A 14693-nucleotide genomic window follows, 5' to 3' on the forward strand; every position below is an offset into this window, starting at 1 on the left:
AGTTTACTTTTCTAAATCTAGATGAGGTATGTCCAGCACTAATATTAGATCATCCTTTGAGATGGGCCGCAGCCAAATAAATATCCTTGATGAGAAGTCATATTAAATCAGTACAATCCAATCGGCATTGTTGCAACGTTTCCTCCTCCTTCTCCACTCTCAATACAGTCTCTAACCTTTCTATCTATAGAGTAGTTGCTTAGACATCTGCATGGCAAAGCTGGCTAGCTCCTGATTTGCTCTTCTAATGAGCTTGGGACATACCTAAAGAGTTTTCCAGTACTGGAGACATACCTTGCTTGAGGCTTGAGAATTAAGGACTTCTGCCAATAAAGCTTTTCAGATGGATGACATGTGACAGCTTATGTAATTGACTTGGGCTTTATATACTAGCAGGACACTGGCGTGTAAAACACTTAACAGGAAGCAGCACAAACAGACCAGGAGGGGGGGGGACCCCTATTTTTCCATCTGTTTTTAGGTCTCTGATAGCACCGCTCAAAAGACTTTACTGATTTAATACCAGCTACTTGTGCAAGACACTCATGTTGGATTCTCGATTTCGTTGCGATGTCATCTCCCAACTAAATCTACCAAAGGCTGGAATCCTCCGATCTCAGAAACTGGAAGTCCGCTAATGAATTGGAAATAATGGTTATCCATCTACGGAGGATCACTCCTGGATATATAAGGTTATTACAGGTAGGGCATTTCTAGCTCTTCTTTCTGTTCAACCTTCCTGAATTTTGTTTCTTTTTTGCTCAAATAATTTGTGACCCACAGAAGAAAATTTCAGACTTGCTAGAGTTAAAACTATAGCATATCATTCTAGACACGCTGGTTAGGAAATAAATCTCTTTGAACTCAGTGGGGCTTATTTCAAAGTATACAGCGATACAGCATAGGTGTCTAATAAAGTCTTTCCCAGTATGCCAGTTTATTCAAGATCATTTACATGGTTCTGACTACATAACGCAAAAAGGTGTGCTTCATGCTTTAGCTAAATTTAAACAGTAGCAATGCTATTATAGGCCTTAAACTGGGGAGATGCTATTTTTAATACATAAGGAACATGTTAAAAATTAGTGTAGCAAAGTAGCAAACTCGTTAACACCAAAAATGGACAAAATAGTTCTTTCTTCGTTGATAATTTGATTTTAAAAAAATACAAAAGCATCACGGCTTTAGGAAACCTACTGAGTTTGTAACATACATGTGCAAAAGTCCAAGTTTAAATGCAACAGTTTAGCATGTAGCAAAAACATATAGTGAGAACTGGTATAACAGAGGCTAAACGAATTAGACAATGATCAGCAAAGTCCACCAGGTCACATGCACCAATAGCTGGCTTTTAGCTCACTTCTCTGTCTCAGTTGTCCATACATAATACATGGATTAGCAGTACTGCTCCACTTTACAGGGTTAGTAAGGATTACAATGGTAATCTGTATGAATCTCTGAACATTCATAGTGCCATCCTAAACTGAGTTGCACTCTTCTAAATTCATACAGTCAATGGACTTGAAGGGGTGAAACTGTTTAGGAGTGCTCTGTTAAAGTATTGTACGATGCTTAAATATTATTATTAGGAAAGTGGACTGAAGTATTCCTTGGTGTAGAAGCCTTAAAGATATTAGAAGAATAGTTTCCCTGTAAGCAAATTTACTACTTATGTGGCAATTTGATATAAAAATGACTTTCTGCGGTTAACTGGAAACCATATTCTGCTGTTTCTACTCTGCATCTCCTTATGAATCTTTGTTTATAATGCATTACAGCATCAATGGTATTCACCCAAGGCCATAGATTCTCATTCTTTGCACTAATGCAGAATACTGATAGACTGGCGCTATGGCAAACTGTTGAGAAAATCAAGGTCGCAAAGTCCTTCTCCATACTAATCTAAGGCTAAGGCATCGTAAAACAGAACTCAGCACTCAGTTTACATGATTATGGTGCCTTCCATCAAACATCTGCCCAGATAATCTCAGTAAAGCTTAAAATTTCATCATTTCCTCTTACCTAGCCACTGGCTGGAATCATAGGAATGCCCGAACAGGATAAAGGATACCGGTATAATCCAGGACAGAGTTAGGCAATGCTTAAACCCATAACTTTCCACTGGCTGAAAGAGCAATCGTATGTAGAGTTATTTCACTCTAAACCAAGGACGTAGGTAAGGGGGGGTTCTTGGGTTCAACCCCCCCCCCCATTCATGTCCAAAACTCCGCCCCCCATTTGTGGGTTTTTAAAACATTTTTAGTGTTTTTTTTGTTTTTGGCCTGCGGGGGCGCATTGTTTGGGCTAGCAGAACCAAACTTTCAGGGATTGTTTGGGGGATACTTCTGATGATACTACCCAGGTTTGGTGAGGTTTGGTTTAGGGGTACCAAAGTTATGGACTCCCAAAGGGAGTGCCCCCATCCTCCACTGTTTCCAATGGGAGCTAATAGAATATGGGGGCTACACCTTTGAGGGTCCATAACTTTGGACCCCCTGAACCAAACTTCACCAAACCTGGGCGGTATCATTAGGAGAGTGTCCTGAAGATACCCTGAAAGTTTGGTGCTTCTAGCTTAGCAATTGCACCCCTGATAGCAGGCATCCCCCAAATTTCCCCAGATTCTCCTTTTAAATCCACCCCCTTCAGCATGGATTTAAAGGGAGAATCTGAGGTCCTCAGTTTAGAAGAAGAAGAAGAGTTTGGATTTATATCCCCCCTTTCTCTCCTGTAGGAGACTCAAAGGAGTTTACAATCTCCTTGCCCTTGCTCCCTCACAACAAACACCCTGTGAGGTGGGCGGGGCTGAGAGAGCTCCGAAAAGCTGTGACTAGCCCAAGGTCACCCAGCTGGCGTGTGTTGGAGTGCTCAGGCTAATCTGAATTCCCCAGATAAGCCTCCACAGCTCAAGTGGCAGAGTAGGGAATCAAACCCAGTCCTCCAGATTAGAATGCACCTGCTCTTAACCACTACGCCACATTGAAAGTGATGCTGTTTCAGGGTGGGAGATAATCCACCCCAAAACAGCATCACTTTCAATGTTGTTTAACTGGGGACCCCAGACTCTCCCTTTAAGGTGGATTTAAAAGGAGAATTTGGGCTCTCTAGTTTAAACACCTTTGAAAGTGATGCTGTTTGGGGGTGGATTCCAGCATCACAGCGGCTACCGGGGGGGGGGGCTCAGATTTTGCACCAGGCTCCATTTTCCCTCTATGCCTCTGCCCAGAGGGAAGGGCAGAAGGAACTGCCAGCTGGGAGCCCAGCTGGTGGGGGGGAGGGCAGGGCAGGGCAGGGGAGTCTGCCGTCCCCTGCCTCGGAGAACTGCATTTGTAAGCGCTAGGCTGGGGGCGGGGCTTGGGGAGGCACGGCCATGCCCTAGGGGTGGGTGGGGGTGTGGTCCCACCCTTGAACCCCCCCCATAAAAAATCTATACCTACGTCCCTGCTCTAAACCCATTGAAATCAATAGGCTTAGACTCAAGCAACTCTGCACAAGATTATGCTGTCAGTCTGCCTGCCGCTGTCCTAGGCCGAATTCCCACTGAAAATTTAATCTAGATACAACCAAGTTTCATAGGAATTGTCACCTTTTCATGCAGGTTCCAACATCCTTACTGAAGCATATTTCTAGTTAAGACGTCTAGGCCTGCCCCTTGGGGGTGGGCCTGCTGTCAGGGGTGTAATTGTTAAGCTAGCAGCACCAAAATTTCAGAGTATCTTTAGGAGACCTTCCTGATGATACCACCCTGGTTTGGAGAAGTCTGGTTCATGGGGGCCAAAGTTATGTACCCTCAAATGTGTAGCCCTCACCTCTTATTAGCTCCCATTGGAAACAATGGAGGATGGGGCACCCCCTTTGGTAATCCATAGCTTTGGACCCCCTGGACCAAACTTCACAAAACCTGGGTGGTATCAGTAGGAGACCCTCCTGATGATACCACCCAGGTTTGGTGTAGTTTGGGTCATGGGGGCCAAAGTTATGGACCCTCAAATGTGTAGCCCCATCTCCCATTAGCTCCCATTGGAGTGTTTTTTCAAAAAGGTGCATATACAAGCAGGTCCAGGAAAATCCCATGATAAAGGGGGGGGGGCACCAGAAATGGGACAGATCTGGGTTCTACGGTTCAGCAGTGGGGAGTTCACGAGGAAACCTGGATATTTGAAATCGCCTCTACCTTACTAACATACTGTTTATAACATCACAAAGACGCTGCTTACCAGGGGGGAGGATGTTGCTGACTAGGGACTATCACATAAGAGTTGTTGTCATGTTATGTTCTATCTATTTATATTTATTCCTATCATTTTTATAAATTATTGCTGTATTTTTATTCTTCTGTTGTGAACCACGTTGAGCCCTTCTTCAGCAGGAGGAAGGTGGAATATAAATAAATTGTTGTTGTTTCTGGCCACAACCCATTCTGTTTCTTTGGACAATTTATTTGAGAGAAAAGAGGAGGCAACACAGGTTTCCTAGAGTCCCCAGCTGCTCCAGTTCTGATCTGGAATCTAGCCCAAAACTGCCTTGTGCTCCCTCTGCCCATGAATTGCCTGCCAGGTGCCTGACAGCGGCTCATTCTGCACAATACAAATAAAATATCTTGCAGACATTTTAAAAAGAACCACTTTGGCTTTTTTTTGTCCACATGGCACCAGGAGGGGAGCATTAAAGGGAAAAAATGGTTCTTTTGTCTGTTCCCTCTCCCCACCCTGGCTCTCACTTTTGATTTGTGTAGCTCGTGCCCGCCATTTTCTGCTGCTTCAGGTTTCTCTGTGCTGCCCGCCATTTGCAGAAGGTTTCCACAGTTGTTTGTCTGCATGCAGCTCCTCTGCCCACCATTTCTATTTGTAAAGTACATGAATAAAGTTAGTTTTCTCTGCCCATGTCTTTTTTCCTTCCCCCCCCAATGAAATGTATTCGTAGCTTCAAATAAACCTCACTGAAAACCAAAAAGAGGGGGGAAAGACACATGCGCAGACTTAGCAATGAAAACTAACTTTATTCATGTAATTTACAAACCGAAATGGCAGGAGGATGAGCTGTGAGCAGAGCAAACGTCCGTGGAAACTTCTGCAAATGGCAGGCGGCGCAGAAAAGCCTGAAGTGGAAGAAAATGGCAGGCACCAGCTGCACAAACCATTAGTGAGGGCTGTCACAAGTCAGGCAGGTGTTAAGTCCTGGACCAAAAGCCAATAAATGGACTCTGGATTTTGAAATCAGAAGTCTTTATTGAGTTTGCAACAGGTACGCATTGGGAGAAAGCCAGTTCTGTGGGACCTGGCTTTTGCAGTAGAATATATCCCCTGCTGTCCTCCTCACTCCCCACTCCCATTTCTTTCAGGAATGTGGGAACGAGGTGTGAAAGCGATTGTTTTGGAAAGCAAGTGTCTGAAGGCCGTCCTGATAGTCCCCTGCTGGCGGCCTCCGCCTCCCTCCCTTCTTCTGGATCCCATAGCAGGGGTTCTTCTATTCAACTATGTTACCAAGCGCAAACTTGGTACAGAACAAAAGGTTCATTAACATACGGCAGGTGTTAAGGTCAGCAATCCCCCATTGAACGGATCCCCTCCTTAGCCCAGGTGTTCCCCTTGGTGCCTCTTTGACTGAGGTCGGGAGTTGGCAGGCGCCACTTCTGACAGCAGGAAAAACAAAATGTTCCTGCTCCCCACGTTTTCAAAGCAATTTCTGGAAAAAAAGTCACTAGTTTATCATTTTCAGAAAAGTCCATTTTGAGCAAAAATTAAATGTCTTCCAAATGTGTGTGTGTGTGGGGGGGGGGACTGGTGGAATTCCACCCCAAGGCCCCTTCCGCACATGCAAAATAATGCGTTTTCAAACCACCTTCACCTTTGCAAGTGGATTTTGCTATTCCGCACAGCTTCAAAGAGCACTGAAAGCAGTTTGAAAGTGCATTATTCTACATGTGCAGAATGAGCCCAAAACACTTTTTTAATGTCCTGAAGATGTTTTATTTGTGTTGTGCAGAATGGGCCAGCCTTTCTGGTTTTGCTGACAGAAGGTTTATTGGACCCTTGAGGAACCCTATAACTGATGAGTTCTATTCAGCTTAATGGTTCTCAAATTATGCATGTCTGGGTCAACACATGTTTCAATTGGGGAAATAAATGTAAGTGAGGGAAGAAGCTCTCCAGCACCCTGCTGTGCTGTATACTGTCTAACACCGTGGGGAGCAGTCACCCAATACCTGTAACAGATATTAACTTCAAAAATTGACTTTTGCATTTCACCTGGCAGACAGATGAATGGAGAATGTTTTAAATGTTTGAGATGGACTTTACTGTCCCATGTTAATGCAGTAAGATCTAAAACTGCCAGTTCCATTGCACATCAAGGAATCAACATACAATGTATTGTCGAAGGCTTTCACGGCCGGAATCACTTGGGTGCTGTGTGGTTTCCGGGCTGTATGGCCGTGTTCTAGCAGCATTCTCTCCTGACGTTTCGCCTGCATCTGTGGCTGGCATCTTCAGAGGATCTCTGAAGATGCCAGCCACAGATGCAGGCGAAACGTCAGGAGAGAATGCTGCTAGAGGATCTCTGAAGATGCCAGCCACAGATGCAGGCGAAACGTCAGGAGAGAATGCTGCTAGAACACGGCCATACAGCCCGGAAACCACACAGCACCCAATCAACATACAATTTGTCACCCTTTTCTTGCAGACCCAAGCTGCTGGGAAAATAGTCATCCACACAGCAGACAATCTGATGCAACGGGCTGCTTTCTTCCTGGGCATGTTTGGAATCAGTATGTCCACCTACAGCACCCTTCAACTGACTCAGCAGAAGAAGTTCTATTTGATGCCTTAACATGTGTCAGAGTTGGAATGAAACTGATGGAGATGGAAATACCCAATCACTGCCACCAGCGTTCTGAGAAGTAAGATTGCCCAAAGGCAAAGAGGCCACCAGAAGGTCAGTCTCTGCCTCTGTTATTGTTGCTGAGCTCAAGAGTCAACTCTTTGTGTCCAATTCCTCCCTCTCTTTTTTTTTCAAAAAAGGTACAAAATTTAAAAGAATTGGAAGAATTGCTTGTTCCAGGAGGGAAAAAATGATCACAGATGGAAGGAAACATTAGACATTACAAACAAGATGGAGAGTCTACAAAATATGACGGATTTCTTTTACATAACACAGTACATAAAGAAAGAAATTTTATCTTAAAAAGAATAACTAGGATTAAAGCAGGTACAGATGGATCGATGGGGGGTGCCATATGCAATTACATTCATCTCATTATTGCCTTTGTAAATCCATTCTATCATAAAGGGGAGGGTTTGAAGTGACACTGAAGTCTTCAAAACAGTGAGAACAAGCTTAATCTTCTGGGACTCCCCCCCCCCCCCCCCCGCTCCTCCCTGGTATGTTTTAAAATGTAGCTTGCAACACGGATTAACCACTCGGCAATATCAAAATAGGAGAGCAAGGCTTCCCAATTAAGCTAGAGATGCGAACAGATATACAGGTTTTCTGCCAAGTAACTCTGCAAAATCCTAAGAAAGCTAATAGGCTTAAACTATTTGACTCCCACAAAAGTCATTCACTCTCATACTGCAGATAACTCATAAATGTCGCCGGGGGGGGGGGAGGGGGGGGCAGGGAGGCAAGATCTTCAGCCATCTGTTGGGCATTTGGGCTGCAGGACCATTCCTTGCTGAATCCTTTTGAGGAAGCTGGACCAAATCCGGAAGGGTTTTATTTCACACGTGACAGAGTCATAAATTTAGGGATGCTTATAAGGTTGGGATATCTTGTAATTTGAACCTTATTTTTAACTGGTGTTTTTGACATCAGTGCTCTTCTTTAGAAAGATTACTATAGCAAATACAATCACTTTCCTTGGAGCCTACAGATCTAACAATATATCTTGATTCAACTAGGAATTGAGTTTTCTTTTTCTATGCATTTTAGTCACCACAATACAGCACAGTGTGATGGCAACCACTCTTCTGCAAACAGTTTCTACAAATCCAACTTCACCAAAAAGTGGCATTACTTGGTGGGGAGAGGAAGTTGCTTAAGGCTATCTATCTATCTATCTATCTATCTATCTATCTATCTATCTATCTATCTATCTATCTATCTATCTATCTATCTATCTATCTATCTATCTATCTATCTATCTATCTATCTATCTATCTATCTATCTATCTATCTATCTATGTTAATGACAATTATTTCTCTGTAAACAAGATTTACATCCAGCCACTCTAAATGTAACCATCATACTTTTTTCTTTTTTAAAAATAGACCAGACATCTGAAGATTGTTTAATGCTGCATTATAAATCATAATGAATATTAAATGCTGCTGCTTCAGTTTCCAAAAACAATCGTGATAGATTCAAATAAATGAGAAAACTCATTTTAACATACAATTCCCAAGAAAGTTGTCCGGTGCCTTGTACTAGATTATTTCTTTTTGTAGAGTAGAATCATTTGCCCAAATGCTTCCCCCCCTCCCCACACTTGCATTTCCATTTAGGGAAGCAGTCAAAAATGATATGCAGCTCCTAGGAATATTTGACAGTGGCTCTCTCTGCATAGGCTATTGAAAATGTTTGCAAAATGTTTTCAATTCCCCCTCCCCCATTCGTTCACAGACTCACCCCCTCAAAACAATTCCTGACCACCATTTTGTGCTTATTCCAGTTAAAAAAAAAAAAAACCCTCTCCTGGGTCCAATGCTTTGCTGCTTCAAAGGGCCTTTCCACACTTACCTTAAGCCCCGCGCTACTTGAGGAAAGTAGCGCGGGGTCCCCCGGCACTCCCCACGAGAGGGGCAGCGACAGCGCAGCCGCCCCGACACTGCCGCTGTCGCGCCCCCTCAGCGCGCGGCATCCCAGGCGCTCTCCTTAACGGCGCCTTTTGATGAGGCAGGGATGCCGCGCGCTGAGAGCGGCATGCGGCATAGGGGGGATCGAAGAGAGTGGGGAAAGGCCCAAAGACTTGGGCAATGATTCTTCAAAGGTCATGCACTCAAACCTTTCGAGATATGACACCCCAAAATTAAAAAAAAATCTGACAAATTAAACAGTGAGACAACAGAGCAAGCTCAGAAAATGGTACCAAGAAGAAAGTCCAGGGACCACAGAGAGGCATGGGAAACATTTTAAAAGAAGAAGAGGAGTTTGGACCTATATCCCCCTTTTCTCTCCTGTAGGAGACTCAAAGGGGCTTATAATCTCCTTGCCCTTCCTCCCTCACAACAGATACCCTGTGAAGTGGGTGAGGCTGTGAGAGCTCCAAAAAGTGGTGACTAGCCCAAGGTCACTCAGCTGGTGTGTGTTGGAGTGCACAGGCTAAACTGAATTCCCCAGATAAGTCTCCACAGCTCAAGCGGCAGAGTGGGGAATCAAACCCAGTTCCTCCAGATTAGAATGCACCTGCTCTTAACCACTATGCCACTACTGCTCCTTTTAGAGAGATATGCACAGAAAGCCAAAATATTTTGAAAGTGTTTCAACAAAACAATTGCTAAAATTGAGGATGCATTTAAAACTGGGGCTGAACATAAAACTTTTTGAGCTAAAAACGTTCCTAAACTCCTCAGAGGAAACATTTTATTTCCTGCCTCAAAATCTTTTATTTTGGTTGTGTGAAAAGGGACAGTATTTAACTGGAGCAGATAGCACATCTTGCTCTCTTTGTCTTATCAAATATTAACACAAGCTGTTTTAATAAGATAGTTTTGGTGTGGGGAAGAGGAATTTATTTTCAAAATTTAATTCATCGTAGTGCAAAGGTGGAGTTTAAAAGTCAAAGTGTTGCCAACTCAGTTCATTATTTAAAATGGATATGACATTTCTCTAGCCAAGCAGTGCACCTCATCTGCTTTCAGGTCTCACAGATGCAATCAAACAAATATTCTACAGTGTGGCTGTATGACGAGATAATATGGCTTGCTTCATTTTATTATTTCCAACCCTTTGGGGGAAAGTTCCTAATTACAAGACAGGGAAATTGACATTTTGATTGACACTTGGTTGTCTAATAATTCAGTGTATTCATGACACTGATTAACTAACAACGCTATTAAGATATTATTTTTAGAATTGATCTGTGTTGTATACCAGTAAGAAAGGAGGGCTCTGTTTGTGCATTCCATACTTGGCTGGGAGCCATAGGCACAAAATGTCACCATGTGCCCAGCATGAGATTAGTTCATGCAGCAAAATACAAGCCATCCCACTTCTAGATTAGATTACCTGCTTGTATCCTCTACCTGATAATCAGCACTCTGTTCTCTGATAGCAGCAGAAGTCATCTGTTCATGAGAGGGGAAACCTGAGGGAATTGAATTCAATCCATCACCCATTTGCACTTTCCTTGAAGAGGTGATCAGCAAATAGGTCAGTTAGATGCAGATCTATGGCAGCATAGAGACCACCCACCCCTGCATAGTTTTTTTTACTGAACCAAGGCCACTGTATAATATATTGTATGCGTGTGTGGATAAGGTTCTTTTGTGTGGTCCTAAAATCGTCAGAGTGACTTTATACGTAGATGTTCATTACATAGGGTCACCAGGAAATGACTTCTATGTGTGAAACAGTGGATGGGGATCACTACAGACAGCTGTCACTACGCTATCCAACGCAAGACTTTTCATAGATCTTGAAGAGCAGTGAGATCATGTCATGCACGTTCAGGCAGGTGGGAATAAGTCCTTATTAGAAATAAATTCCACTGATATTTGCCGTGACACTTTCCAAAGATAGGGAGTGCCTTGGTTAGTATTGCCATCTTTTTGGTAGGCAGAGGGTATGCTTTTTGTACAGCTTCATAAAAGAAAACAGGAATAGATCACAATCCCCCTGTCTTCAGATTTCCATGCTGAGAAAAAAAACCCTCAGATGTCTGTAAACTATCTAGTTTAGTAACTTGACATTAGCAGACTATGAACTTTGTTCTAGAGAAAAGAATCCAATGCAAACCAGTCATCCCTTCCATGTTACAAAAAAAGTTATTCATTGTGTAAATTTTTAGTCTCTCCAATTCTGTACTGTTCAGCCTAACATTTCCCTGCTAAAGTACCTCCAGCACACAAATGAATTGTAACACCGAATTCATGCTGTTATTTCTGTAATTATTGTAATTGATTGATCTTGTGAAACATGTACACTACAAGGTCTTTTTTTATCAGTAAGTATTGCCAGGAAGGTAACATGATTGGTTTGTTAAAGGTCTCATGATATGATCCAGTGATAATATCTGCTCATAGAAGAGATTTCCATTTGCAGAATAGGACTTTTTTTGCCTCCCGTGTCCCACTATAGCACAAGATGCTCATACAAATGCTACACCTGGGGGAAAGGGGACTTTAAGGAATCACATAAGATATACAGTTCAAGGAGGAATTGGCATAAAATTACCTTCTGCTTCTGCAACAGGAAATCTACTGTGTCATCCAAGCCATGATTAGTTGGTTACAAGGCTATCTGTATCCCTCCTGAGACAGCCTTTGAAAAAACTAGCATGTTCTTGATTCAGAAGAAGTAAAAGGTGAAGATTGGATTCTGTAAATACTAAAACAAAGATCCTACTAACTAGCATGTAGGTGGAGTGCATGCCTCACCTCATTTTGTAAGATATCTAGTGCTAATTTATATTATTGCTGTATTGCTAAATAATATTTGGACTGCTTGAGCTTTCTAATCCTCCTGACCAATTGCTTGTATTATTCCTCTTAATAAACTTCATTTTGGGTTTTATTCTATCCAGATTTTCTGTATTACTTTTAAGATTTGTGCAAGCAGATTTTTTTTTTGCTGTTTTGCTGTTTCTACCCACATAGGGACAATCGTTAGCTGGATGCGGACTTAACCCTTCATCTTCTTTAGCACAGGAGTGAGAGACAGCAGAAGAAAGGTTTTCTTCTTTACATTCAAAACCTCCTAGGGTGAACTTGGGCTTTTGGTTCAGGGGGTCCAATGTTATGGACCCCCAAAGAAGGGGCCCCATCCCCCACTGTTTCCAATGAGAGCTAATAGTAGATGGGGATACCTTTTGAGGGTCCAGAAGGTATAATCAGGTGAGTCTCCTAAAGATACCCTGAAATTTTTGATGCTGATAGCCTAAAAACTACGCTCCCTGCAGGCCAAAAACTGAAAAAACACTAAAAAATACAAAAAAACCCACAAACGAACATGGGGGGGGCAGCAAAACTCCAATTTTGCCCCGGGCTCCATTTCCCCAAGCTATGCCTCTGCTCCCTAGCCACACATGGCAATAACCATCATCTTTATAACTCTATTGGATCTAGGGTTGCTAGCTCTACCTTGGGGAAAACGTGGAGATTTTGGGAGTGCATCTTGGAAAGGGGGGGTATGGGAAGGGGGGGGACCTTAGCAGGATAATAAACTGAACTGAAGCTGTTGGGCCTTTGGATGCCCAAGGAATAAAGGAATTATTTTAAAAAGATAGACGGCAGAGCTCAATAATTTTTTTTGCTTCTGTATTCATTGTGGGAAGTGTGGATCATGATGTGCCCATGCTGCAGCCATTTTCAGGAAGGGATTTTTAAGAACTGAGTCAAATTGAGGTGGTGAGAGATGAAGTTTTAGACCGATGGATGAAACTGAAAACCGGTAAGTCTCCAGGTCCTGATGGCAGACACCCAAAGGCTCTTAATTGTGAAATGGGTTGCCATTGGTAATTTTGATAGATGCTGCATCTTAATGGGGGTCGATTTAAACATATAGAGCCATATTTAATAACTATTTTTAAAAATTTGATTTTATTTGTGCTCTATCTATTTGTTTGTTCGCCGCCCTGAGCCCTTCGGGGGAGGGCGGTTTATAAATATAATAAATAATAATAATAATAATATATGAGCTTTCTGGGGGCAATCTGGGGGTGGGGCTGGTCTGATCCAGCAGGGCCCGGCCTTATGTTCTTATTGTCTTTTTGGCCTTCTTGGCATGGAATACATTAGACACTTTCCTTCTTTCCTTGTGGTTCATGGCTACCAGCTCCTACAAACCAGTCTGCTGCAGGTATTAAGTGGTGATATTTGACTGCAGGGAACAGGAGTTGAAACCAGTCTGGACTGGCCAGCTCCACTTCTGCTATACCAGATGGAGTCTCTAGAATCAGGAGCCTCCAGAATAACTATTGCTCACGCTTCCTAAAGTGCCAAGCTGTGTCTTTCTACAAGGCTCAGAGCCTTTTGGTGCTGTTTTCCTTTCCTTTCCTTTCAACCTCAACCAGAAACACTTTTTTATATTAAACATCCTCACCCTTGCGGTTTATATTGCTTTAACTTTGAAATTCTTGGCAATTCATCAACAATTTAGCATGAAGTGCAAGCCAAGTTGAGGAACCTGCTGAGCGCTTGGAGTCTGAAGCAGCACATTTAATATTTTGAAGCTTACCAGAGATGTGTTTAATTAGAGTGTATTGTCTGTTTATCTTAAGGAAGTCTACTTGAGTAGCCCCCTGCTTCAAAGGAAGTACTGATAGACTCCAAGCTGACTCACAGGATCACATGCTTTCCATGCCACAAGTACACAGACTGAGTAGCCAGCCATCACCTGATCAGCTACCGGCAACATGTAAACCAACTACACTTTGCTGAAGATGGATAACCGGTTTTCTCCTACGTAGAGACTAGTTCAGGGCAGAATCACCACATGCAATTCTCAGGGTCTTGTGAAGGGTGAGAACACAGACATTATTACATCCAAACAGTACCTCTTTCAGCTCTGCCACTGCTAATTAAGCTGGCTGAAAATCAGGGCTGCACCACATTGGGCTGGATGAGAGAACAGAAGGAGACAACAAAGAGGGCTGTCTCTTTCCTGTTTTCAAGTTTTTTAAATTACTCTCCTCATAAAGAAAAATTGTAATTCGAGATGTTCATTAAAAGAACATGGAGCACCAGGCTGCAAAATGTAAATCAATTAATTAGTGAACAGGTTAAAGGCCTAACAGATAATCCTCTGAATAATCTAATGAGGGCAAGTCTAATCTGCTTCTGAGGAACATGATCTGCCTGAGCATGTTCAGCAGAACTGCAAGAGGAGCATCCCCTGAACAGAGCTATCTTCTCTCCAAATTATACTGCTCCTACTCACTGCCTGTTTGCTGTGAGATAAAACATTAATAGCCCTTGCTGTAACAGGCTGGGATGGAAGTAAACACGCTGTGGATCAGGGCAGGCAAGGCACTGCCGCATCATGGGCCTTTCCCCACTTACCTTAAGCCCCGTGCTACTGTCCTCAAGTAGCGCGGGGTCCCCCGGCACTCCCCACGACAGGGGCGGCGACAACGCAGCCGCCCCGATGCTTCCGCTGTCGCGCCCCCTCAGCGCGTGCCATCCCTGGCACTCTTGTAAACGGCACCTTTTGATGCCTGGGCGCCTGGGCGTGCGCCAGAAATGACGCACGCTGAGAACAGCGCGCGGCATAAGCGGGGTCGTGGGGAGTGGGGAAACGCCCATGGCTTGCTGCTACAGAGATGAGTCTGATTTGCAAGTCTTCATCCAGCAACTTTATTCCAAATCCACAAAAGTAGTCCTGTATGGCCTAAGGAAGAAATGTACATCTGAGTGCTGGGAAGAAGAAGAAGAAGTAGAGTTGCATTTATATCCCTTCCCCTTTCTGTTCTATAGGAGACTCAAAGGAGCTTACAAAGTCCTTTCCCTTCCCCCCCCCCAACAGCAAACCCCCTGTG

At 43.3% G+C, this 14693-nt stretch overlaps 1 long non-coding RNA gene across 1 annotated transcript; it reads left to right on the top strand.

Moving 5' to 3' along the window:
• The first annotated feature begins 421 nt into the window (after positions 1 to 421).
• On the top strand, positions 422 to 7901 carry LOC125433253. Its single transcript, XR_007244620.1, has 3 exons — positions 422 to 702; positions 6682 to 6933; positions 7020 to 7901. It is a non-coding gene; the product is annotated as an uncharacterized LOC125433253 (long non-coding RNA).
• Positions 7902 to 14693: the final 6792 nt, after the last annotated feature.

Source organism: Sphaerodactylus townsendi, linkage group LG01 (assembly GCF_021028975.2).
Source record: "Sphaerodactylus townsendi isolate TG3544 linkage group LG01, MPM_Stown_v2.3, whole genome shotgun sequence".
Lineage (NCBI taxonomy): Eukaryota > Metazoa > Chordata > Lepidosauria > Squamata > Sphaerodactylidae > Sphaerodactylus > Sphaerodactylus townsendi.